Source organism: Apodemus sylvaticus, chromosome 9, assembly GCF_947179515.1.
Source record: "Apodemus sylvaticus chromosome 9, mApoSyl1.1, whole genome shotgun sequence".
In the NCBI taxonomy this organism is placed as follows: Eukaryota; Metazoa; Chordata; class Mammalia; order Rodentia; family Muridae; genus Apodemus; species Apodemus sylvaticus.
This window is the reverse complement of record NC_067480.1, coordinates 82,584,794-82,608,643: the sequence shown is the minus strand read 5'-3', so window position 1 is coordinate 82,608,643 and position 23,850 is coordinate 82,584,794. Positions and strand designations below refer to the sequence as shown.

The 23,850-nt window shown below is 39.6% G+C and overlaps 1 protein-coding gene and 1 long non-coding RNA gene across 2 annotated transcripts in view; both read left to right on the top strand.

Annotated features, from left to right (window-relative positions):
- The window catches only part of Supt3h (SPT3 homolog, SAGA and STAGA complex component), a 360,073-nt gene that overhangs the window by 50,204 nt on the left and 286,019 nt on the right, over positions 1-23,850 (top strand). The window lies entirely within an intron of this gene.
- Positions 63-21,912, top strand: LOC127692156 (uncharacterized). The gene is made up of 2 exons (XR_007979412.1): positions 63-174; positions 19,581-21,912. It is a non-coding gene; the product is annotated as an uncharacterized LOC127692156 (long non-coding RNA).

The following is a 23,850-nucleotide window of genomic DNA, read 5'->3' as shown; positions in this document are numbered from 1 at the left end:
ATTTTGGAACATCTTAGCATTTAGATTTGGGTTTTGTTATCTATATTTCTTTTAAGGATTTGCTTAATTGTTGGAGTTCCCCCCTTTAGAAGATGCTTATCAAGAACAGCTGTCGCAGCATGGCTTTCTCCACGAACTCATGGTGGTCTTTGGAAGAATGTTCAAGTTTGACAGGTGAGACAGAGGCTCTCCAGTGCCACTGCTTTTGGATGAATCTGACTGTGGTTGGAGAAAGTGCATCTTGCCAAAATATATGGGTGAGACCACACACAGCCTTTAGAATAGTTATTGTAGGGTTATTTCAGGAGTACATGTCTTGACAGTTCTTTTATTTGCATGCCAGTTTCATTGCTGTGTATAGATTTCTCATTGGGTTCAGAAAAGGCTATTGTGGATTGAGGTCTCTGTTAAGTTTTATGTATAATTTATGGTGAGTTCAGGCATAATTAACAATTCAGAAAGAATATTGAAAATGAAGCAACAGAATACGGATCTTTTTGTTTTTACAAATTTGACAGTATTCCCACTGGAAATCTCAATTTCTCAGACGTTTTAGCAGTTAAAAATTACTCTATTTGAACTTAAAGATTTAAAAAAATTAGGAATATTCAAATATTTGTATTCTCTGATTTATATTAATATTAGGAAAAATTACTGTTTCTTAAAGTATATTTAAAAACAGTATTACTTATAAACAGTGTTTGTAAATTTTATGTTGTAGTAAAATCTTGAAAGCATTGAAATAAATTGCTGGAGAAGAAAGTTTCTATTTATGTAGGCATTATTTGCAGGCTACCAATCTTTTGTGAGATAATTAAAGCTTTGTTTAAAATTCAGAACTATAATTAAAATTACAAGTTTTTTAAAAAGAAATTTGTTGCTTCAAAAACTGACATTTTTAGTGAATAGTAGTGAACTCTAGACTTTTGCAAAAATCTTTCTTTTAATAAAATGATATAGTTGGATGTGTTCATAATTACTATTTGCAATGATTTTATTAAGACAGTTTACAAGACCTTTTAGTTGATTAGTACAAATACTTAAGAATATACTTATAATAATTCTAATCTTCCAAGTAAGTTAGTGTCCTCCCTACTCTCCCAACATAATCTACAGAGGCACAGGCCTCCTCTCCCACTGTGGCTGATGCCCTTCCTGGGCATGAAGACTTGGGAGACCACTTCAGGCTTTTCAGTGAGCAAGTTCATAGATGAGAATAGACTATATACAAATAGGTTGTCTAAAAAAGAACTGGTGTTTATTTCTCAAAGGTTAGCCATATCTGTGAAACTAGATTGATTGCTATGTTAAGAGAGAGAGAGAGAGAGAGAGAGAGAGAGAGAGAGAGAGAGAGAGAGAGAGAGAGAGAGAGAGAAGGAAAAGCTATTTTTAGACAACTTAAGGAAATATAGATATGGACTCTGGGTGTCAGTGAGTTATACTAAGGAGCATCAAGTTGACAATGCTAGTATTGACGTAAATAGGAACAGTCCTTCCTTAGTGGCATACTTGAACAAATATATACATAAATGTGCCAGTGTTTGCTGTTGAATCTGTGCAAAAGGATAGTAGTAAACTTTTCTATTTAATCAGTAGATTCAGAAACATGTAGCATTTTGTGTTTAAGTGACTTAGGAATTAGTTTTAAAATCTAAATAGTTACAAAAATCATTTATGTGGAATATAAAGAATAAATTAGCTGGGCAGTGGTGGCACATGCCTTTAATCCAAGGCAGAGGCATCCAGATCTCTGACTTCAAGGCCAGCTTGACCTATAGAGGGACTTCCAAGAAGTCCAGAGCTACGCAGAGAAACCCTGCCTCAAAAAAAAAAAAAAAAAAAAGATTTTATAGGGATAGATTGAGTTACACTTAGTAATTTAATAATTTCAGTTTATAGTTTTAACCTTAAACTTGAAGTTTGTAGTGAAGCAACTCAGGGCTGGACACCTATAGAGAAAATGGTGTGTCATTTTCCATTAAGTTGGATCATTCTAGAATGTATAAAAATATCCAAAAATTCATCCATTTTAGCCATGGTAGTGTTCATATGTATAGGGGAGGCTGAGGCAGGAGCATCAGAGAGGTTAAAGCCAGGGAGCACTGTGTTGGCAGTCCCCATCTCAAATAAAAATAGAGATGGACAGTGCTGAGCACTTGCTGCTTTTGCATAGGACCTGGGTTTGGGTCTCAGTACCCACATCCAGGCTCACAACTGTCTGTAATTCTTAGTTCCAGGGATCCAACACCTTCTTCTGGCCTCTGTGGTTACAAGACACACATGGTAGACAGACATGCATGTAGACATAACATCTGTACATGTAAAATAAAAATAAAGATAAAATAAACCTGAACAGTTTATTCACATCTCCTAATTACTGTTAGTTTGTATCATTACTTCTACATCTTACATTTTCAAGAATTAGTCTAGGGTTCAGAAGCCTATGTTAAATCAGAAGTATTGAATCTTGAATTTGTGTCAACTAGTTGATATTCTACCAAGAGCTAACATACCTTTTCTATAAAGAGGCAGATAATAATAAATATTTTTGGCCTAGGGGTTGTAGACTTTCTGTCAGCAACTCAGTTCTGGTTGCAGTCTCATAGCTGGCAGCCAGTAACTGAATACATGTGTCTGCATTCCACTAGAACTATTTACAAACCAGGCTCTGGCTCCTGCACCTGTATTGTTACTCCTAGAGAACTATGTGGTCTAATCTATACCATCTACAGAAGAGGCAAGAATGAGTTATAGTCTTGATCAAGTTTCTTATTCTTAGACTGTTTACAAAATATTAAAAGTTTATTACTATGTGAAACATTGTGTTTACAGTGCTTTATACCCATCTGTTGAATTCGCCCAGCTAATGACCTTGTAGTACAATTTCTATTTATTTTATAATCATTATGTTGTGTATATTTGTGAAGTACCTTAGAAAACTTTTAGATATGAGGTTGGAATACAAATAAATTATCTTGACTAGCAACATTTATACATTACATATTCTAGAAGCAATCCTATTCTATATTCTAAATATTCTATAAATATAGAATATTTATTTGCTTATCATCATTAATGAAAACATAATGGAATAATTGAGGAATAATTATAAAAATAAAATGGAAAATATCATATTGTTTACTCATAGAAGTATTATTCATTGAGAATTCATTGGGTTTAATGCCCAAGCAAAAATGTGTAATTGAGATATTATCAATAATTATCAGTTATTTTTTCCAATATTATTTGTATATGTATGATGTGTGTGTGTGTGTGCGTGTAAGTAAGTGTAAGAGGGAGACACAAGAATATGAGCATGTGAGTGCAGATGCCTCTTGAGTTCAGAGAACATAGTGGAGCTAGGCTTTTAAGGGGTTACGAGCTGTCTGAGATGGGTACTGGCAACTGAACCCAGGTCCTCTCTGTAAGAGCAGGCTGCATTCTTAATAGCTGAACCATTTCTCAGACCTTCCTTTAGTGAGATGACACACACATAAGTTATGAGTAGTGATGAAGATAGCTTGTCTGACAGGACACAAAGACGTGCTCAGAAACTCCAATAGCTTCCTCCAGGGTCTTTCCATGCAAGGTCACGTTGCTCACTTACAATGCAGTTTAAAAAGTAATCACTGTTCTTTCTCTCCAAACAAAAACAATATCCCAATCAAAACAGACAGTCAAGCAAAGAAAAACTGCAAAAGACAAAACGTACCATACCAATACAAAACATGAAGTTGGGTGGGTAGGGAGATGGGAAGGCTCTTGGACAAGTTGGGAAAGGGAATAAAATACGATCAAATTATATTATGTGAAAAAATTTAAAAAGTCAATTCATAGACACAAAAGGTATCATTGTGGTAAACAGTCCAGTAAATTAGAAGGCAGGATGATCACTGTTAATCACACTTAAAGTGATTAGAAGATGTTTAATAAATCACATGGGGAAGATATTCACCCAAACCTAATAAATTAAAACCATTTTGACATTTAAAGTTCTAATATTTACTTAGTCAGAAGGGAAAAAAATGTTGCTGAATGGTGTGTCACTTAGTAATAAATCACTGAGTGCAGATTTATATACTTTGCTTTATGGGTATTGTTTCAAGTCCTCGGGACTCTTGTCCGTTTAGTTTTTAAGTTCATCATTTTCAAGTTAGGAACTGCTAAAGATTGTATATTTTTGACAGTTTATTCATTTTTGAGTATATACCTTATTACAGCATTCAACAGATTAAAAAAAGGCATATGAAGCAAATGAATGTGTGTAACTGAGAGAATCCATCCAAAGGATGTTCTGAAAAAGCCAAACAGCAGAGGAAGCTCAGGTGATTGGCAGGTAAACCGAACAGTTGTGTACACTTAGGAAAAATGAATCAGTAAAAGGAGAAGAAGGGAAGCTGTTGGGCCTGAGGATTGAATTGGTGGCACACTGGCCACATGGTAAAACTGCTCTGCACAATGCAGCCAGTGTTGGGCACATGATATGATTTATTAGCAAAATCTACAGAACTGTGTAACACAAAGGCTTTTTTCCTAAGAGTCTTAATGAACAGTACTGTATCCATACTGGTTGGGTTCATCAGTTGTAACACCTCCAGGTACCAATATAAGCTGCTCTTAGATGGTGCCTGGAAGGAGCCTATGGGAACTCTGTACCTTCTGTCCAGTCTTCTCTTCAACGGAAACCATGCTAAGAAACTCCATGACTTTGTTGCAAACAGTTCTTAGGATCTACCTACCTCAGTCTTCCCAGTACCTGGAGTGCCTGCCTGAGCTACCAGGTCAGGCTTCCTTTGTTGATTGGTTTGAAAGGCAAAGAAAGCATTTGCTTTCTCAGAGTTTCATACACTGCTGCACCCCTCTTCCCCTCCTCCTCCCTCCTCTTCTACTCCCCTCCCTTTCCCTACTTTCCCCCTGCTTCTGTTCAGTCCCCTTTTTTTTTACCTCTCTCCTTATCGTCCTTTAATTTGTTAGGGATTTCAGTCCGTATGGTGTTGAATCATATCAAATTTTTTTCCTGTATGTCTTAGGATAATAGGACTTTTGGAGCCTATTTCATTGGAAGGCTTAGATCAGTAGATAAAACATTTTGAATGTTGAAAGCAGCCTTGCATATCGGAAGAAATTGCACTTGTTTGGAGTATATACTTTTTTTTTTTAAAAGATATTATTGAAGTTGATTTGCTAATGCTATATTGGTGATATTTATATCTGTGTTCTTGGAAGGTATCATTCTGTAGTTCTCATTATTTGACTTTCTTTGGTTTTGGTGTTTGGGTATTATTGGCATTATAGCATGAGGTAGGAAGTATTTTTTTTCTGCCTGTATTATCTGGAACAGATTGCAGTGAATTGATATCACTTCTTGAAATATTGCCTAGTATTTATTCATGAAAGCATGTGACATAGTGTTTATAATCTCTGCATAGTGCACAGTAATCTCCTAGGCCTTCACATTGGCTCAGCACTCACTAACTCTTTCAGAGAAGTTTTAATCCTCTTAGCTGGTTCACAGTAAGTATCTGCACATGGGTATCATCTGCACTGGATAGATTTCATTGTCAGCTTGACACAAGGAAGCATCACCTGTGAAGAAGGAGTCTCGGTTGAGGGATTGCTCAGATCAGATTGAATTGTGCGTATGTCTGTGGGGGAATTATATTGATTGATGATACAGGAGGGACCAGCACACTTTGGAAAGCTAGCTGAGAAATCTAGAGAGAGCAAGCTAGTTTCTTGTTTGGAGCTCTTGCCCTGGCTTCCAGACTTTTTCATTTCAGACTTAAATGGCAGTCTGTAATCTGTAAACCTAAATAAACCTTTCCTCCCCCAAGTTGCTTTTGGTCAGTGTTTTATCATACAACAGAGAAGAAAATTACGACAGCGTGATTTCTTAATGCTTACATAGAAAGATTGGGTAAGTTATTTAATGATACTGTCTCCTTTTAGATGTTTACATATATGAATGTTTAACATTGTGCTAAAATCCTCTAATTGTATTTCATGGAGTATCATGTTATACATGTTTGTAGCCCAAGATGAATAAGAGGCTGACCCATATAATCCTGGTGTACTGTAAGATATGCCCTCTGGATTTGATAACTGCACTCTAAGATGCTCATACACTAATGAAATCCTCAAAAACACATTTTTAAAAGCTTATCTTTAAGGCATGCACAAATGTAGTGTGAAGTCTGCCTATTTATCTATAATGTGTGTATATGTGTGGATGTGTATATGTGTATCTCTTGGACTTCCTGGAGCTGTGGCTCCATTTCTCTTATTATGTGTGGAAGATTCTCAGCCACTGTTACTTTAAATATTCTTTTCCCTTTTCCTTTTATTCCCGCTTGCATCAACTTTGTGGATGGTGTGTTTTTAAGGGGAGTACTTTTTCCAAGCTTCTCAGATATTTTCTTTTTCATTTTTTTTCTCAGCTGTGGAAGTTTCCTCTGACATTTTTTCAGCTCAGTGGTTCTTTCCTCTTCCATTTCCAGATTCCCATTGATTCTGCCAAAGCAGTCTTCCTTTCTTTTAAGTGGCTTAAGTCTTTGGAAACTCCTTCCTTCCTCAGCATTTCTTTTTGCTTCTCTCAGCCTCTTGCATGCTTACACTCCTACTCCATGGCTGCTGTTTTCAGTTAGTGCCTGTAGCGTATTTTAAATTTCTACTGTAAGGATTTCAAAACTTACACTCTGCCTGTTTTGGCCCTTAATGTTTACTATGTCTTTTCAGATTTATTTATTTATTATTATTATTATTAACAATCTAGCTGTTGCCCTCCTCCTGGTCCCCCTTCCCATAGTTCTTCATTCCATTCTTCCTTCTCTTGTCTCTGAGAGGATGCTCTCCCACCACTAGGCCTCTCCCTTCCCTGGGGTCTCAAGTCTCTCAAGGATTAGGCACCATCTTCTTCCACTGAGGCCAGACCAGGCAGTCTTCTATCTGTGCTGGGGGCCTAGGACCAGCTTGTGTATGCTGCCTGTTTGTTGGTTCAGTGTCTGGCAGATTGGCAGATTTTTTTTTTTTTTTTTTTTTTTGGGACCTTTAGAATACTTGTAACCTTTTGATGAAGCCTCAGTGTGTTGTGTCAGACAATCTTAAGGCAGGCATGCGAGATGTTGTCTTTATTCATGATAATTTCCTCTTGGGCCCTTAGGATCTCTTTCCTCCAGGAAGGCCCTCTCTTGAGACCTCTTCCTAAGAATGCTTCCCCATATTGAGCTGCAGTCTATGTGTCTGTAGACCTCTGCAGGAGGTAGTGCTAACCACTTTGTACTCACTAATCGCAGACTTCCAGGGAGCCCATGTCCTGACTGGGTCTTTCTAAATCATTGGAATATAAAATCCTACTGATTTTTATATGAGTCGTGTTCTGCAACTTCACCAAATTTGTTTCTTAGTCCTAAATTTGTTGTGTTACTGTTTCCTGTTTGCTTTGGGTAGCCAAGTCTATCAAACTGTCATGTAGCTAAGTCTGTTTGAAACTCTCTTTGTAGCTATCCACACATGACTTTTAGCTCACGATTCTCCTGCCTCCACCTTTCAGGAGACGGCATAACTGGAATGTGCTACCACATCTGATCTAGTACTAATTGCTTTTTAGATGTGGGATCTTTATACCTTTATAAGTAGGTTCATGACAACTTTAACAAAAAAAAAAGTTTACCTTCTTCCTGTCTGTCTTGGAAGTCTTTTTAATTTTTTCTCTTACCTAAGTGTTCTGGTTGGGACTTTCAGTACTATGGTTAAGAGGCAGTGAGAGCTGGAATCCTGTTTTTATAGAGGAAAACATTCCTTTTATTTTTACTCAAAGGAAAAACATTCTTTTCAGTGTTAAGTCTGGTATTGACTATGGGTTTGTTCTATATGGTGGCCTCTGTTTTCTTGAGCTATATTCCTCCTACTCTTAATTTTCCTAGGATTTTCTTCTGTGAAAAGAAGCAGCATTTTGATATGATCTTATGGTCATCCTTTTTGTTGGTGTGTCACATTGACTTATATGGTACCCCATCCTTGCACTCCAGTGATAAATCCTACTTGATTATTGTCTAGGTAAGTGAGCCATTTAATCTGCTGCTCAATTTGGCTTGCTGGTGTTTTGCTGAGGATTTTGAATTTTTTTTTCAGGGATATTGGATATAATTTTATGCCCTTGTTAAATGGCACAGTGAGTGTGGTCTTATAAGAAGGTATTATACTTTTTCCTTTTTTTCTTTCCTCTCTCTCCCTTCCTTCTTCTCTCTCCCTTTCCTCCTTCCCTTCTTCTTCTTCCCCCTCCTTTTAAATCTTTGTAGGAGGACTGCTATTATTTTGAATTCGATGGAACTCAGGAGTGAAGCCATCAAGTCCTGGGCTTTTCTTTGATAGGGGTCATTTATTACTGATTCAGACTCCATGTTATTGTTTTGTTTTGATTTTGTATGCCTTCATGATTGGCACTAAGTAGGCTGTGTCTAGGAATGTGATCATTTTTAGTCTTGTATCATTTTGTGTGTCTGTGTGATGCCAATGGCAATGTCTCTTTATGTCTCTTTGTTAGCGCTTTCTCTTTTTTTAACTCTATTTTTATTTATTTATTTTTTATTAATTATTTTATTTGTTTACATTGCAAATAATATCCCCCTTCCAGGTTACCCTCCACAACTCCCCAATCCCATCCCGACTTTCCCCCTTCCCCTTCACCTCTAAGAGGGTGCTCCTCTACCCCCTCACTCACTTCCGCCTCACCCCTCTAGCATGTCCCTATGATGGGGCATCAAGCCTCCTTCCCCTCCTGTTGATGTCAGATAAGGTCATTCTCTGCTACATATGTATCTGGAGTCCTGGCTCCCTCCATGTGTACTCTTGGTTGGTGGTTTAGTCCCTGGGAGCTCCGGGTGGTCCAGACAGTTGATATGGTTCTTCTTATGGGGTTGCAGTCCCTTCTAGCTCCCTCAGTCCTTCCTCAAGCTCTTTTATTGAGGTCACCAGGTTCAGTCCATTGAGTATCTGCGTCTGTATTGGTCAGGTGCTGGTAGAACCTCTCAGGGAACAGCCGTATCAGGCTCCTGTCAACAAGTACTTGTTGGCATCAACAATAATGTGGGGGTTTAGTGTCTGCAGATGGGATGGATCCCTAGATGGGATGGTCTCTGGATTGCTTTTCCTTAAGTCTCTGTTCCATTTTTGTCTCTGTCTTTCCTTTGGACAGGAACATTTCTGCATTAATTTTTGAGATGCGTGGGTGGCCCCATCCTTCAAATGGGGACTGTACCTATCTACTGGAGGTAGTCTCCACAGGTTGTATCTCCCCTTTCTTGGTTATTTTTGCTAAAGTCATTCCCATTGTGTCCTGGGAGCCTCTGGCTTCCCTGGAATCTGGGACTTTCTAGTGGCTACCCCCAATTCCCCATCCTCCACTGCTACATGTTTCTATTCAATTTTCTGATCCTCTGTGCTTCTCCTCTGCCCCTTCCAATATCTGTTCCTCACCCCCCTTTCCCCTCCCGCTATCCTCTCCCTCCTAGGTCTCTCCCTCCCTCTACCTCCTGTGATTATTTTGTTTCCCATTCTATGTAGGATTGAAGCATCTATACTTTGGTTTTCCTCCTTCTTAACCTGCATATGGTTTGTGGGTTGTATTGTGGGTATTCTGAATTTTGGGGTTAAAAACTACTTATCAGCGAGTATATAACATGTCTGCTCTTTTGTGTCTGGGTTACCTCACTCAGGATGATATCTTCTAGTTCCATCCATTTACCTGTGAATTTCATGAAGTCATTAGTTTTTAATAGCTGAGTAGTATTCCATTGTGTAAATGTACCACAATTTCCGTATCCATTCCTCTGCTGAGGGACATTGGGGTTGTGTCCAGCTTCTGGCTGTTATGAATAAGGCTGTTGTGAGCATGGCTCTTTTTTTTCTTAGTTTGGCTAAGGGTTTGTTCATCTTTTAAAAAATGATAACTCTCAGTGTCATGATTTTTAAGTTTTTAAGTTTTCCTTACTTGTCTATATCTTCATTGCAATATGTAAGATTTTCTTTTTTTTTTTTCTTTTTTTTTGATTTTTCAAGACAGGGTTTCTCTGTTTAGCCCTGGTTGTCCTGGAACTCACTCTGTAGACCAGGCTGGCCTTGAACTCAGAAATCCACCTGCCTCTGTCTCCCAAGTGCTGGGATTAAAGGTGTGCACCACCACTGCCTGAGAAGATTTCTTTTTTTTTTTTTAAGAGATATTATTATTATTTTAAATTTATGTGTATGGGTGTTTTGTCCTAATCTGTATTTGTTTACTGCTTCTCAAGGAGGCCAGAAGAGAGTGTCAAATTCCCTGGGACTGGAGTTACACACACACACACACACACACATACACACACACACACACACACACACACACACACACACACACCTGAGGGTTTGTCACACTTTGTCAGTTTATTACATAAACTATAAAAGAGAAATGATGGCAAAGATTGTGTGTGAAAGAGGGAAGGAAACCATCTATGCTCAAACCAGCCACCCAGACTTCTCAAAAAAGAAAGTCTCAAAACAGAAGGAAATCCTGTGCCTACATCTAGGATAAAAGCATGACCATGTACAAAACTGGAGGGTAATGAAGACCATACTGGTTTTAGTAGCTGAAATCTGTGCATTGGTCGAATGGGGGAGACTTCCTATTCCGTTGTCACCCCGTGACCCTGGGCGAATAGTGCATTTTCCTCCCTTAGTGATAGGCACTGTTGCACAACCCACTGGATCACATCGCTACCTACCTTCACCTGTAGAGCTAATGGCTCACAGCTCTGTTATTACCATATCCATAGAACTTTTGTGCTATTCAGTTTCCACTTGCCCTAGGGTGCTGGGTGACTGGCTGATGTATGGGATACAAGGGTTGGACTTGTTTCAAGATATGATGACTCCCTGGTGCCAGGTAGACTTCACAGCTCACCCTGGGTCAGTTTGAGGCTAGACTTGAATTGACTCCACATTGTTGTTACCCATTTCCCTGGACTGTTTGACTTGGAAATACCCCTTCAGTCATGCACAGCTTTGTTGTCTTAGACCTCTTGTGTCCCAGGAACTTAACTCCTCCTACTTTTCAAATTATTATCAAGTACACATTTTATAAAAGTTACCATTTGGCCCTGTGGTGTTGGCGCATGCCTTTAATCCCAGCACTTGGGAGGCAGAGGCAGGCGGATTTCTGAGTTCAAGGCTAGCCTGCTTTATAGAGTGAGTTCCAGGATAGCCAGGGCTACACAGAGAAACTCTGTCTCAAAAAAACCAAAATAAATAAATAAATAAATAAACAAACAAATAAATAAAGTAGGTTACCATTTAAAATGTATAATGCATTGAGGTCAAGTATATTTGCAATATTGTTCAAATATTCGTTTTCTAATTTTAGAACCTTTTCTTTTTGGGGCAAGTACCAGTGGACTCCTAGTAAGATAAATTACCAGACTCCCTAACTCCCTCTGCCCCCCTTTTGTCCCCTACAAATATCCTCCAAGATTTTATCAGCCATCTCTTCTGAACAAGCTGGCAACAGTGGAACTGATTCCTGTGAATCAGAATTCTCTTTCTTTTTTAAAGTGAATAAATATTTTTTCAAGTTTCCTTTAAAAGGGTGAAAAAATTCCCTCAACAGCCACTCGTCAAAAGTATAGCAGCCTATGTTTTACTAACCCAGCGCTAACAAAATGTTGGTTGTCAGGACTTGTTTTCAGAATGTTTGCTGCTTGCTTTGTGCTGGATACCATTGTATTTGATTAGATCAAGACACCCTAGCACAAAACTTTGAGTATAAACTGTGAAATCAGAGCTTTCTCACCAATACATATTATAATCCTACGCCCAGTAAGCAGCCACTTCTAATTTGCCTTGATAACCCCTAAACAAACAAGCAACACAACTGCCAATGATGTCAGCCACTGATAATACCTAGACTGGAATTACTGTGTTTGTAATAACTCTGTGTTGATTCTTGTTGGGAGCCTGAAGCTATTTTCCAAAGAGGCTGATTCACTTTACAGGTCTACCAGACCAGCAGTGTGCTAGGGTCACCGTTCAGCTGGTCAAGGGCCTTTTTCCCTGTGTCTGGCTAGGAAAGAAGCCCTGCAAATGCTGGCGTCTTGTAATTTTCCTTCCCTGGGATGTGACAGTAGCAGGCAGAGGCAGTAGGCAGGTGGACGCATCAGCAAATGGTGCCTCTATGTTACAGCCCTGTGCATCACTCAGCTGTGATGAACATTGACAGTGGCCAGGGTTGCAGCTCTCAGGGAAGGGTGTGAGACACTTGGCTCAAATGTCTTACCAGCTCTTTGGAACTCATTGGTGCTCAGAGCCTTCGAGTTCTCTCGGGCTGTTCAGCATTTAACAGCTCTCTGCTGTCCTCTCCTCTGTTCAGACTTTTCCTTCTTGTCCTGGCTGCATTTGAACTCTTCAGCTTCTCCTTCTGTTATTAGTGGCTACTGCCAGAGTGACTTAGGCTGCCTGCCTATAACAGCATTCAGGAGCAGGGGCATCTGGAAGACTCTTCAGGTATAGCCCCAGGCATGGCTGGGAGCATTTAGGTGCATTACCCGCCGCCCCCCCCCCCCCACACACACACACATACTTCCTCTACACACACTGAAGGAAGGATCCCAGTGCCTGGATGGGAATCTCAGAGCCGATGCCTGCCTCTGAGTGATGCCTGTGGGTGGGTTACCACCTTTCCATCTGTCAAGCAGCCATGCCAAGACTGCCACCCTGCTGTTACTTCAACTGTCAAGCAGTTGTTGACTGGTGTTTGCATTTAAGAAACTGGGCCCTGGGGCTTGGCATGAGTATGGATGTTTGGGAGCTCTGTGCTAGGTATCACAAGCTGGGTGTGAGCTTCTGGGGTACCTCCAAGGCCACCAGAGCTTTTCCTCTGCCAAATGCAGAAGTCCAGTGTCAGGATCAGAGGTACTAGGTGCAGGGCAGTACTAGGCAGTGTTGGGTTTGCATGGCTCCAGAAACTGTCAGATTCTTTCACACCCATGGAATCTGTAGGCTGCAAGCACTGACTGGCTGGGCATACCTCGTGTGCACAGTGCCTGTGTGCAGTGTTGGTTCCTAGGTACCACTTCCTTACCTTGGTGCTTGCTCAGCTCTCAAGCCTCTCCTGTCCTCACTGCTGTTGCTTTGATTCCAATTCAGCTCCTTCCTACTGAAAGTAGTCAAAACAAAACCACATAAGGGCTACTGTATTAGATCTGATGCTGCAATACCAAGGGAGATAGCACAGAGCAGTGCTCCTCAAGCAGCCTCCTATAGCCTGCTTATGTAGCCTCCAAAGAGATGTTTGGATTAATCACAGATACTTCTTTGGCCAATCACAACCATTCACACTTTGGACCATGCACAGCCTTGCCAGTAATCCTAGTCAGTCCACCAAGGGAAGTAGTTTTCCTCTGGTTAAAGTACAAAGGGCTTAAGGTTACAAAAAGGATGATATAATCTGCTTTTAAGAGCCACAGCTAGGCCTGGGTTCTCAGGAGCCAGGAGAGTCAGCTGCAGTTTTTATACCTGGATCAAGTCATCATGGGATGCTCAAAACAGTTGATGCAGGCAGGAGGGTGGTCTGGCTATTTGGCCATCCCTTTTCTCACTTCTACAGTGGTAAGAGAGGCTGATAGCTGGTAATGAGAGAGGCAAGCTGCCCTGTCCCCCACCAGTTTTGCTTATTTACAGGAAAATGATTTTAACAATGCTTTCAACCATATTTATCCCAGCTAATGCCCAAGGGGGTATGCCCAAGTGGGCCCTTGTGTCTCACTTGATCCCACTTCTCTACATGCTTGCCAACCCTTATTTGTGGTCGTTCCTATGAGTGTGCACACACTCCTGTTTGAAATTGAACTTATCGCACAAGTACTTTGAAAGTCAAATAACTTGGCAGATAAAACATTTGGAGTATTATAAAGCACTGTGGCGATGCTTTTATATTTTTAAGCTGAAATCAGACTTAAATCATAGATTCATTTTATCTTAGTTGTTTCTAAGACATGCATTGAAGTAAGATTCAGTTCTGACAAACTGTGACGCAGACTGGGAGGTGACTCAGCTGGGGAAAGAGCTTAGCATTCAGGAGAACCTGAATTTGATGCCCATGATTCATACAACAGAGAGAACTAACATTCACATATTTACCTCTGACCTCCCCATGTGTGTCATGGCACGAATCCATGCACATACACACGCACATACACACCATAGATGACTGTAATAATAATGACAGCATCCACAGAGCCGTCCACACGTGAAGGCTCGTATCAATCTCAGCACTTGGCAGGCTGAGACCAGGAGGATTTCTGTAAATTTTGGATCTAACCTGGGTTACATAGTGAGTTCCAGGCTAGCCTTAGCTACATAATGAAACCCTGTCTCAGAAAACAGCAACAAAACAGGAACAGCAGCAGCAACGACAAAAGCCAACCAAATAGACAAAAACAAAAGAAAAACTAAATACCCAGGTTTGAATCTTTACTTTAATCTCTGGTATGGTCCTAGAATTTTGTAATCGAAACTCAAACATGAATCTTTTTGAAATTGGAATAAAATAAAAAACGATAGTGTTAATGAAGGAAGGCACTTGCTGCCAAGCCTGACAGTCATTCCCAGGACCGACATGGTAGATGAAGAGAAATACCAAGTTTCCTCCGACCTCCACATGTGCCGTGGTACTTACATACACCTACAGATGGTTTGGGGAAAGCAAAGGACTGATGTTAGGTACGTCAAGGAAGAAAAGCATACAATTTAGTATGGAGGAGGTAAGAAGCCTGGTGCTGCTCAGGGAAACTGCATGTTCTGTATTTGACACTTAACTAGTGTGTGTGAATCACTGCAGAACAATGAAGCTAAGGAGAAATAAACTCAAATAACTCAAGATTGTGCTTGGCTTAGATTACCTCAAAGTCCTCCACTGTTGGGGCAGTAATCTATGCATCAGCTCAGTTGGTTACTTTTACATTTAAAACCCTTCCTGTAGTTTCTTTAATGTCTTGTCATAGTGTGGGTGGTGATAGGCTGTGGGTTGTGAAATGTGACTAAAGATACATTGGAGTTTGTTATATAGGGCTCCAGACATCTTCATAAGCTGTGCATTCCAGGCTAGTAAAGTGGGCAAAGAGTGACCTGAGCCGAGGTTCATCCCTGTGTTGAAAGCAGACTGTAGCGAGCCACTGTAGTGCTGGGGGCTGTCAGAATGGAGGCGGTTGGAGTGTTCAAGGGAGAGGGCACTTGGTCCATAAGAGTACCTGTTAGAAGTCACCGCATACTTAGAATCTGAGACCATTTCAAAGGTGGAAGCCGGAGTCACTGCTGAGTGGGTCAGTGTGAGCTTTACAAGGAGAGGAGGAGTCAAGAGGACTGGAAACATAACACCTACACGACTGAAGGTCAGCAGTCTGGCTTCCCCTGAGCAAATGCTGAGGCACCTATTACATGTTCAAACTGAAATATCGTTAGACAGTTAAGCATGAGTTTGGAGCTCACAGTTCAATACTGTGAAACTTTTGTACACGTACCTCTCTTTCTGTCACATATAACATGAAACTTAAATGATTTCTCTCAAAAGTTTTTCATTAATATCATGACTATTTTATGTATACTGTAAATATTCTCTCTAATGCCTTGTTTAACGGCTACATAGTATTCCTTTCCACGGTTATACTTACTGTAATTTGGTTTAATTAATTAATTTTGGTCAATAATTCAAAGCAATTTTAATATATTTAAAATAATATGTGATAACAAGTGCAAAGAAAAACAAAATTTAATTGTGAATTAAGCACAGTTTAAATTGACAGTTCTTTTTTTTTCTTATAAAGAACAACATTTTTTTTATTCGATATAATTTATTTACATTTCAAATGATTTCCCCTTTTCTAGCCCCCCTCCCACTCCCCGAAAGTCCCGTAAGCCCCCTTCTCTTCCCCTGTCCTCCCTCCCACCCCTTCCCAGTTCCCCGTTCTGGTTTTGCCAAATACTGTTTCACTGAGTCTTTCCAGAACCAGGGACCACTCCTGCTTTCTTCTTGTATCTCATTTGATGTGTGGATTATGTTTTGGGTATTCCAGTTTTCTAGGTTAATAACCACTTATTAGTGAGTGCATACCATGATTCACCTTTTGAGTCTGGGTTACCTCACTTAGTATGATGTTCTCTAGCTCCATCCATTTGCCTAAGAATTTCATGAATTCATTGTTTCTAATGGCTGAATAGTACTCCATTGTGTAGATATACCACATTTTTTGTATCCACTCTTCTGTTGAGGGATACCTGGGTTCTTTCCAGCATCTGGCAATTATAAATAGGGCTGCTATGAACATAGTAGAGCATGTATCCTTATTACATGGTGGGGAATCCTCTGGGTATATGCCCAGGAGTGGTATAGCAGGATCTTCTGGAAGTGAGGTGCCCAGTTTTCGGAGGAACCGCCAGACTGCTTTCCAGAGTGGTTGTACCAATTTGCAACCCCACCAGCAGTGGAGGAGTGTTCCTCTTTCTCCGCACCCTCTCCAACACCTGCTGTCTCCTGAATTTTTAATCTTAGCCATTCTGACTGGTGTAAGATGAAATCTTAGGGTTGTTTTGATTTGCATTTCCCTAATGACTAATGAAGTTGAGCATTTTTTAAGATGCTTCTCCGCCATCCGAAGTTCTTCAGGTGAGAATTCTTTGTTTAACTCTGTACCCCATTTTTTAATAGGGTTGTTCGGTTTTCTGGAGTCTAACTTCTTGAGTTCTTTATATATATTGGATATTAGCCCTCTATCTGATGTAGGATTGGTGAAGATCTTTTCCCAATTTGTTGGTTGCCGATCTGTCCTCTTGATGGTATCCTTTGCCTTACAGAAACTCTGTAACCTTATGAGGTCCCATTTGTCAATTCTTGCTCTTAGAGCATACGCTATTGGTGTTCTGTTCAGAAACTTTCTCCCTGTACCGATGTCCTCAAGGGTCTTCCCCAGTTTTTTTTCTATTAGCTTCAGAGTGTCTGGCTTTATGTGGAGGTCCTTGATCCATTTGGATTTGAGCTTAGTACAAGGAGACAAGGATGGATCAATTCGCATTCTTCTGCATGCTGACCTCCAGTTGAACCAGCACCATTTGTTGAAAAGGCTATCTTTTTTCCATTGGATGTTTTCAGCCTCTTTGTCGAGGATCAAGTGGCCATAGGTGTGTGGGTTCATTTCTGGATCTTCAATCCTGTTCCATTGATCCTCCTGCCTGTCACTGTACCAATACCATGCAGTTTTTAACACTATTGCTCTGTAGTATTGCTTGAGGTCAGGGATACTGATTCCCCCAGATTTTCTTTTGTTGCTGAGAATAGTTTTAGCTATCCTGGGCTTTTTGTTGTTCCAGATGAATTTGATAATTGCTCTTTCTAACTCTGTGAAGAATTGAGTTGGGATTTTGATGGGTATTGCATTGAATCTGTATAGTGCTTTAGGCAAAATGGCCATTTTAACTATATTGATTCTACCGATCCATGAGCATGGGAGGTTTTCCCATTTTTTGAGGTCTTCTTCCATTTCCTTCTTCAGAGTCTTGAAGTTCTTGTCATACAGATCTTTCGCATGTTTGGTAAGAGTCACCCCAAGATACTTTATACTGTTTGTGGCTATTGTGAAGGGGGTCATTTCCCTAATTTCTTTCTCAGCCTGCTTATCCTTTGAGTATAGGAAGGCCACTGATTTGCTTGAGTTGATTTTATAACCTGCCACTTTGCTGAAGTTGTTTATCAGCTGTAGGAGCTCTCTAGTGGAGTTCTTTGGGTCACTTAGGTAGACGATCATGAAATTGACAGTTCTTTTCCACTATACTTGGGATCTGAGAGTTCTAAAATTTTATGAGTTGTTTTTATCATTTCCAGAAATAACATTCCTTTTGAAATAAGGTGGCTCTCAGAACTTGCACATATCCTGTCACGTTTCCATGGCTTGAAGATCAGAATAGGTGTTTGCAGGCTGTCTTGCTCTCTAATGACTTCTAGCCTCTCTGAATGTGTCTGCCTATTGTCTAGGAATTTCCCAGTCATGCCTTTTCAGTCTGGTGTCTGTCATCCCTTATAATCATCTTTATTGAGCAAGGCATAAATTTCTCATTGTAGTCTTCTCAATATAATTTCTTGGTCATACACTGTAGTGCTTTGAAGAACTCATTAGTTCTTTCAAAATGACATTGAGAATGAAATCAACATTTAGTAGTTTACAACAGTAGCAGCTGTGACTTTATAGACTACTGTTAGTGGCTTTGGAAACAAGTTGGTTAGCAAGCTGTCATAATGAGGTTATTTTCCAAAAGAAGATGAAGTCATTTGCCATCTTGTTTTAGTCATAGAGAGCTTTTTCTTTGCCCAAATATTTGAAATTACACATCCCCACCCACTTATTTTTGTAGTTTTTGTGTATTACAAAATAGATGATACAACTTTTGAATGGCTGCAGTTGGCATTCAGCATGCTTAGTGTGACTTGTGTTTATATGAAAGCCAGTATATCTGAATAGATTAAGGGCTACTGCCTGTTTGAATATTATTAATTTATATTTTCTGTGGAAAGCATTGTAGTATCTAGAATCTAAGCCCAAATCTCTTTATACAGGATATTGAATTCTGCTAGGAAATTTGAACTTAAGGGGGAGCAGAGAAAGACTTGTGTAAGGATTGATGTTCAATATAACTAGAAGAGAGAGCCAGTCTATTCTGGAAATGCCTCTACTCTCAGGGCAGATGGTGCTTTCTGACTCGGTGAAGAATTTACTCATTGAGAGAAGCAGTCTGTGAGCATCCTTCTGTGTTTCACAGTGGCTGCTTTTGGGGACTAGATCAATTTCAGTGAGAAATATATGGGACGTACACTTATGGGGGGAATTTACTTGTCTCATCCTTGGCTTTGAATCTTTGTGCTAGCTTTTATATTTTTGTGCTAGGCACTTGCTATTTTGTTTGACATTTCTTACCCCTCCCATTTTTGCTGTATGCAAAGGATTGTCAAAATCTAGCAGGGCTTGCAGGACAGTCCCAGTACGGTTCCCAGAATAATGCACCAGAATTTGAGACCAGGTGCTTTATTCATTCAGATCATACAGGAATCACTTAGTAATGGGCATGGATGTGTTTGGAGTTGTCAGACTTTGAACCTTCATGCATTGGGTATGGGTCAGGTGGTCACTGCTCCCATGTTCTGATCTGTACTAACTTCATTCACTAGGGAAAGTAAAGGTAGGTGGTGGAGGAGCAACATGGGTGGATTATGTACTGTAGTCTGAAAAACTAAAGAGAAGAATTATAGAGGTGGATTTCTGGAGATCTCTAGCTTATGTTGACAAAGCCTATATAGTTTATACATTAAATATTTATATTCACATCTCATTTAATTGTTCATTTATACTTAATCAAAACTCCATGAGACAAGCACATTAGATGGCAACAAATGCTCTTTACAGATTTGAAAAGTGAGTGTGCATTTGACTGTTAGGTATTAAGTATATAACTATACTTAAGAGCATTCTGCTATTAGGACATCGCCCATGCTCACTCCGTCTTCTGGTTCTCAGGTTCAAGAAGGAAGCAGTGGCATTACAGACTGGCTCTCACGAGCAGCGATGGGAAGATGGAAGAATGAAGCACTAGAGAGAGGGATGCCTATGCCTCCTTTTCAGTGAACTTTGTTCCTGATCCTATTTTTTTTCTTCAAAACCACCTGCTTATTAAAGAGAGGAAGGGAGCACAGGCAGAGAAATAAATACTGCGTGAGCCACCTCACCCTCGTGCCAGACATCCAGACACATGCCACTCATAACACAGCATGAGTAATGGCTTAATTGAAATGTAATAATATATATTCATTCAAAATGTCTTTATCATACTTTAGATCGTGTTGGTGTTTCTGTTCATACGCACTTCTCAGACTTCATCTTCACCACTCAGGTGTACACTCTCTTCCCTAGCTACCAAACCAGTTAATGGCTTTACTCCTAGACTCTTACCAGTACCTTCCTTTGTTCTGCTGTGCCAGTTGTAACATTGTCCTTCAGTTATTCAAGTTATCCCTGACTTACTGTGATTGATGTAAGAAGGTACCCTCCTTGAAATTGAGCCTTCAGTTGATGGGATTCAGTGGTCTAACTCTTGTTACTATGTCTTCAGAGTTCCCTCTCAGTTGCTGTACTTCAGAATGTGCAGCAGCAGTTACATATGTAAAACCTTCCTCATGAGATTTATTAGAGCAAAGGTACCATTTGTTTGCTTGTGTTCTGAGATACACTGTAAAAGATTATCCAGACCTCCAGAGATGCTGGCTGTGCTGAGAGGGAGGCTGGACATGTGAGGAAATGGTATGTCCTTCATCAGTGAGAAGCTCATTTCTTCCTTCATACTTACCATGAGATCATTTTTCCTGAGGAACTTAGGGAACAAAATCCCAAGTTGACTGGTGCATTTTACCTACCATATTTTTTTTCCCCACAAGTTAAAAGTCTATGAAGACACTTTATATAAGAGTTTAAGGCCGAGCGGTGGTGGCGCACACCTGTAATCCTAGCACTCTGGGAGGCAGAGGCAGGCGGATTTCTGAGTTCAAGGCCAGCCTGGTCTACAGGGTGAGTTCCAGGCAGCCAGGGATATACAGAGAAACCCTGTCTCGAAAAACAAACAAAAAACCAAAACCAACCAACCAACCAAACAAACAAAACCCCAAAAAATCCAAAAAGAGTTTAAGATATTTCTGAAAGTACAACTTATATCTTTATAAGTAATAAGTAATAATTATACGTAGTAATTCAGTTGTGATAAATCAATTCTATTTTTAGTAATTAATTCAGTGTTAATAGATTCCTACTTCTCATTGACTGCCACTATGTTCATGGTAATGAAATAAGATCAGGAAGTTTTCTCAGTAAGTCAAATTTGCTTGCTTGATCTAGGTTTGAGTTTTACTTTATGTTGGATGGAAAATATTTAAACAGTAATAAGGCATTAAGTAAAACTGATAACTGCATTGTATTATTTTTCTTAATGAAATATTTATATGAAATATTTTCTTTTTAATAGAAAATGAATTGCAATCAGTAGTAAAACCCTGAAATCACCATGGTGCTCTTGTGTCGTGGTCACAATTGTATGCTGTGGAGAAGTGCTTCTGTTGGGAGAGCAAGAGCTGTATTTATGTCTTTTACTGAGCTGGAGCCTGTTGGGGTCCAGAACAGCATTAGCTCACTCTGTCTTTGTGCAACACATCAGGAGTCTTCTCCTGTGCATCTCCATGGCCCTTTGATTCTGCATTTCTATCCTTTAAAACCCTATTCCTCTCTATGATCCAAGGCAAATTTTAATAGTTTCTGAAGCTAAATGGTTTGGCAAAGTGCCAGGATGTAAAGACTCACGCTAAGTCATAGGGTTTCCAGCTGTCACACACACTGGGTGGGACTGGTCCTCTCTAGTTATTATCACACAAATTCTTTCATATGGATCAGTGTAAATAAAGCAGGGGAGGAGGCTAGAACAGGAAGATGAAAGAAGGACAAATCAATGAAGAGTTTGGAGAAAGTGTCAGCAAGTATGAAAGGAAGAGGACCCCAAAGCAGTGTGTCGTCAGGAGTCAACCACTGTTGCAAAGAGCAGAGCAGCACCTCTGTTGAGATCACTGGCTGTGGACAGCATTGCTCTTTACTTAGATGTCAGTTACTCCACACTCTGGGGGAACAGTATGCTAATGCCCTAAGACTTGGTTTACAGCCAGCATGGTGGCACACACTTGTAATCCCAGCACTGGGGAGGCAGAGGCAGGCGGATTTCTGAGTTCGAGGCCACCCTGGTCTACAGAGTGAGTTCCAGGGTAGCCAGGGCTACACAGAGAAACCCTGTCTTGAAAAACAAAAAACAAAACAAAACAAAAAAACAACAACAAAAAAGATTTGGTTTACCTTCTGACTCTCAATTAACCTGAAGTGTGGAAAGAAGCAGAGATACCTTTAAATACCACTTTTAATTGCAAGTCTTCTAGTGTTCTGTCTATTTGCAGGAATCCTTGTTTTTCCCTTGAAACCTTGACAAATATATGGCCATATCCCAATAACTTCTTTGCCTGTGGAATCTGTGCTGTTATTCTCAAAATTGAAAGTAAAGGTGGTGGGGTCAGGATGTAAGAACTCAGATGATTTGCTGGATCCATAGTGACTGTTTCAATAAGTGTGGTATAGTTAACAATCTTAAGAAGGGTTGATGGCAAGCTTAATTATATTTTAAACATGTAAAATTGATGACAATTCTTTAGAGCTTTGTAGATCTGGATTGCATTCTTAGCTACCTATTGCTGTGTGAAGATGTTTGAAATTACATTACCTTTATAGATACTGACCTGTAAAAACAGTGGAGGGTGGGTTTCATATGTGGATTTTAAGTGAATAATATCAATAGCATCTATGATATAAATAATAAACTGCCATGCTCACAGTGAGTATATGTTGTCTGTTTATAAGTTAGTTTTAACCTTTTCTTATTCTTATCTTCTTCCCTTCCTCTATTAAGTGAGTGGATTTTAAGAAGACATTGATGTACAGATAATTTGTAATTTGTGAAAAGATTACTCTCAATTCTTTATAAAAAGGACTTACTGTTTAAATGCCTGTTCATTTGAATCTATTTTTTAAAACACTTCTTGTTCTTAGCTTTGGTTTTATGTTGTTGTAAACATCACCCAACTCATTGAGTGGTTTAGGTGATATACTGAGGTCAATTTTATTTGCTTAGAGAGGTTTTCTACAAAGAATAGAGCTGAGACCTTAACTGAGATGCATCCCAAGGCTCCGACTAATTCCTTTGTGGTGACTTCTGAAACTCAGTTACTATATTCAATCTTTCTTTACTTTGAGAGTAGATATCAGATTGTGATGTTTCATTTGATTGGCTTAATAAGATTATGTTGAATATAGGTAGGCCACGTGTTGTTTTAGTACTTGCATTAAAATATACAGTTGAAGGATGATTAGCTGTACTATGAGACCAAATGTTAATAATTGACTTATAAATTTTATTGTAATTTAAATATGACATATCTTTTAATCAGCAGCTGGCCGAAAGTTGCTACTTCAGCTTAGATTTTCAGAGGAGTGTTGGCTTAAAGGTGCACTGATTTCGGATAGTATGCCAAGTGTGCAGTGACCTTGGTAGTTCTGGCCATGATTATTTAGGTAAACCACAACTAATTCATAGAGTGCTGTGGACCCTTTAATAACTACCGAAAGTGGGCCGGCTGTCAATGTGGAAGTTTCCATCTGAAACATATTCTTTCACTTGGCCCTTGAAAAACTCTCGGCAGTACCCTGCGCGGAACTTGGTTTATTTACTGAGAAGAAGGAATGGTTGAGTCAACTCACAGGAGATAAATCTGTGGTAGGTGTTGCAGGGCTGATTTTTAAACCACACAACATCTTGCTCTTTTAGTTTATTTTACTTGCTAATATGTAAATTTTACTGATGAAGCCAGCAGTGCTCATTCAGAGGTATTTTAGACTTTTTTTTTTCAATGAAGAAAAACAGTGGTTTTGTTAGGAATAGTAAATTAGTTTTGCTAGAGTTAACTGAGTTCAAAGCTTTTGGAAGGAGATTAAATTCTTTATTTAATCTGTGTTAAGACATGAAGAGGATAATTATTCAATGTTGAATCACAGTTCATAGGTTAGTGCATAGTATTGAATTGTAAGACCCAGTTTTCTACCCTCAGATGAACTGGTGTGGCCCTGTCATTTCTAGCATTAATCTTGGACATCAGTATTTCAGTGCCTTTCATAGAGGGGATCAGTATAAAAATCTCCAGGTTCCGACCCA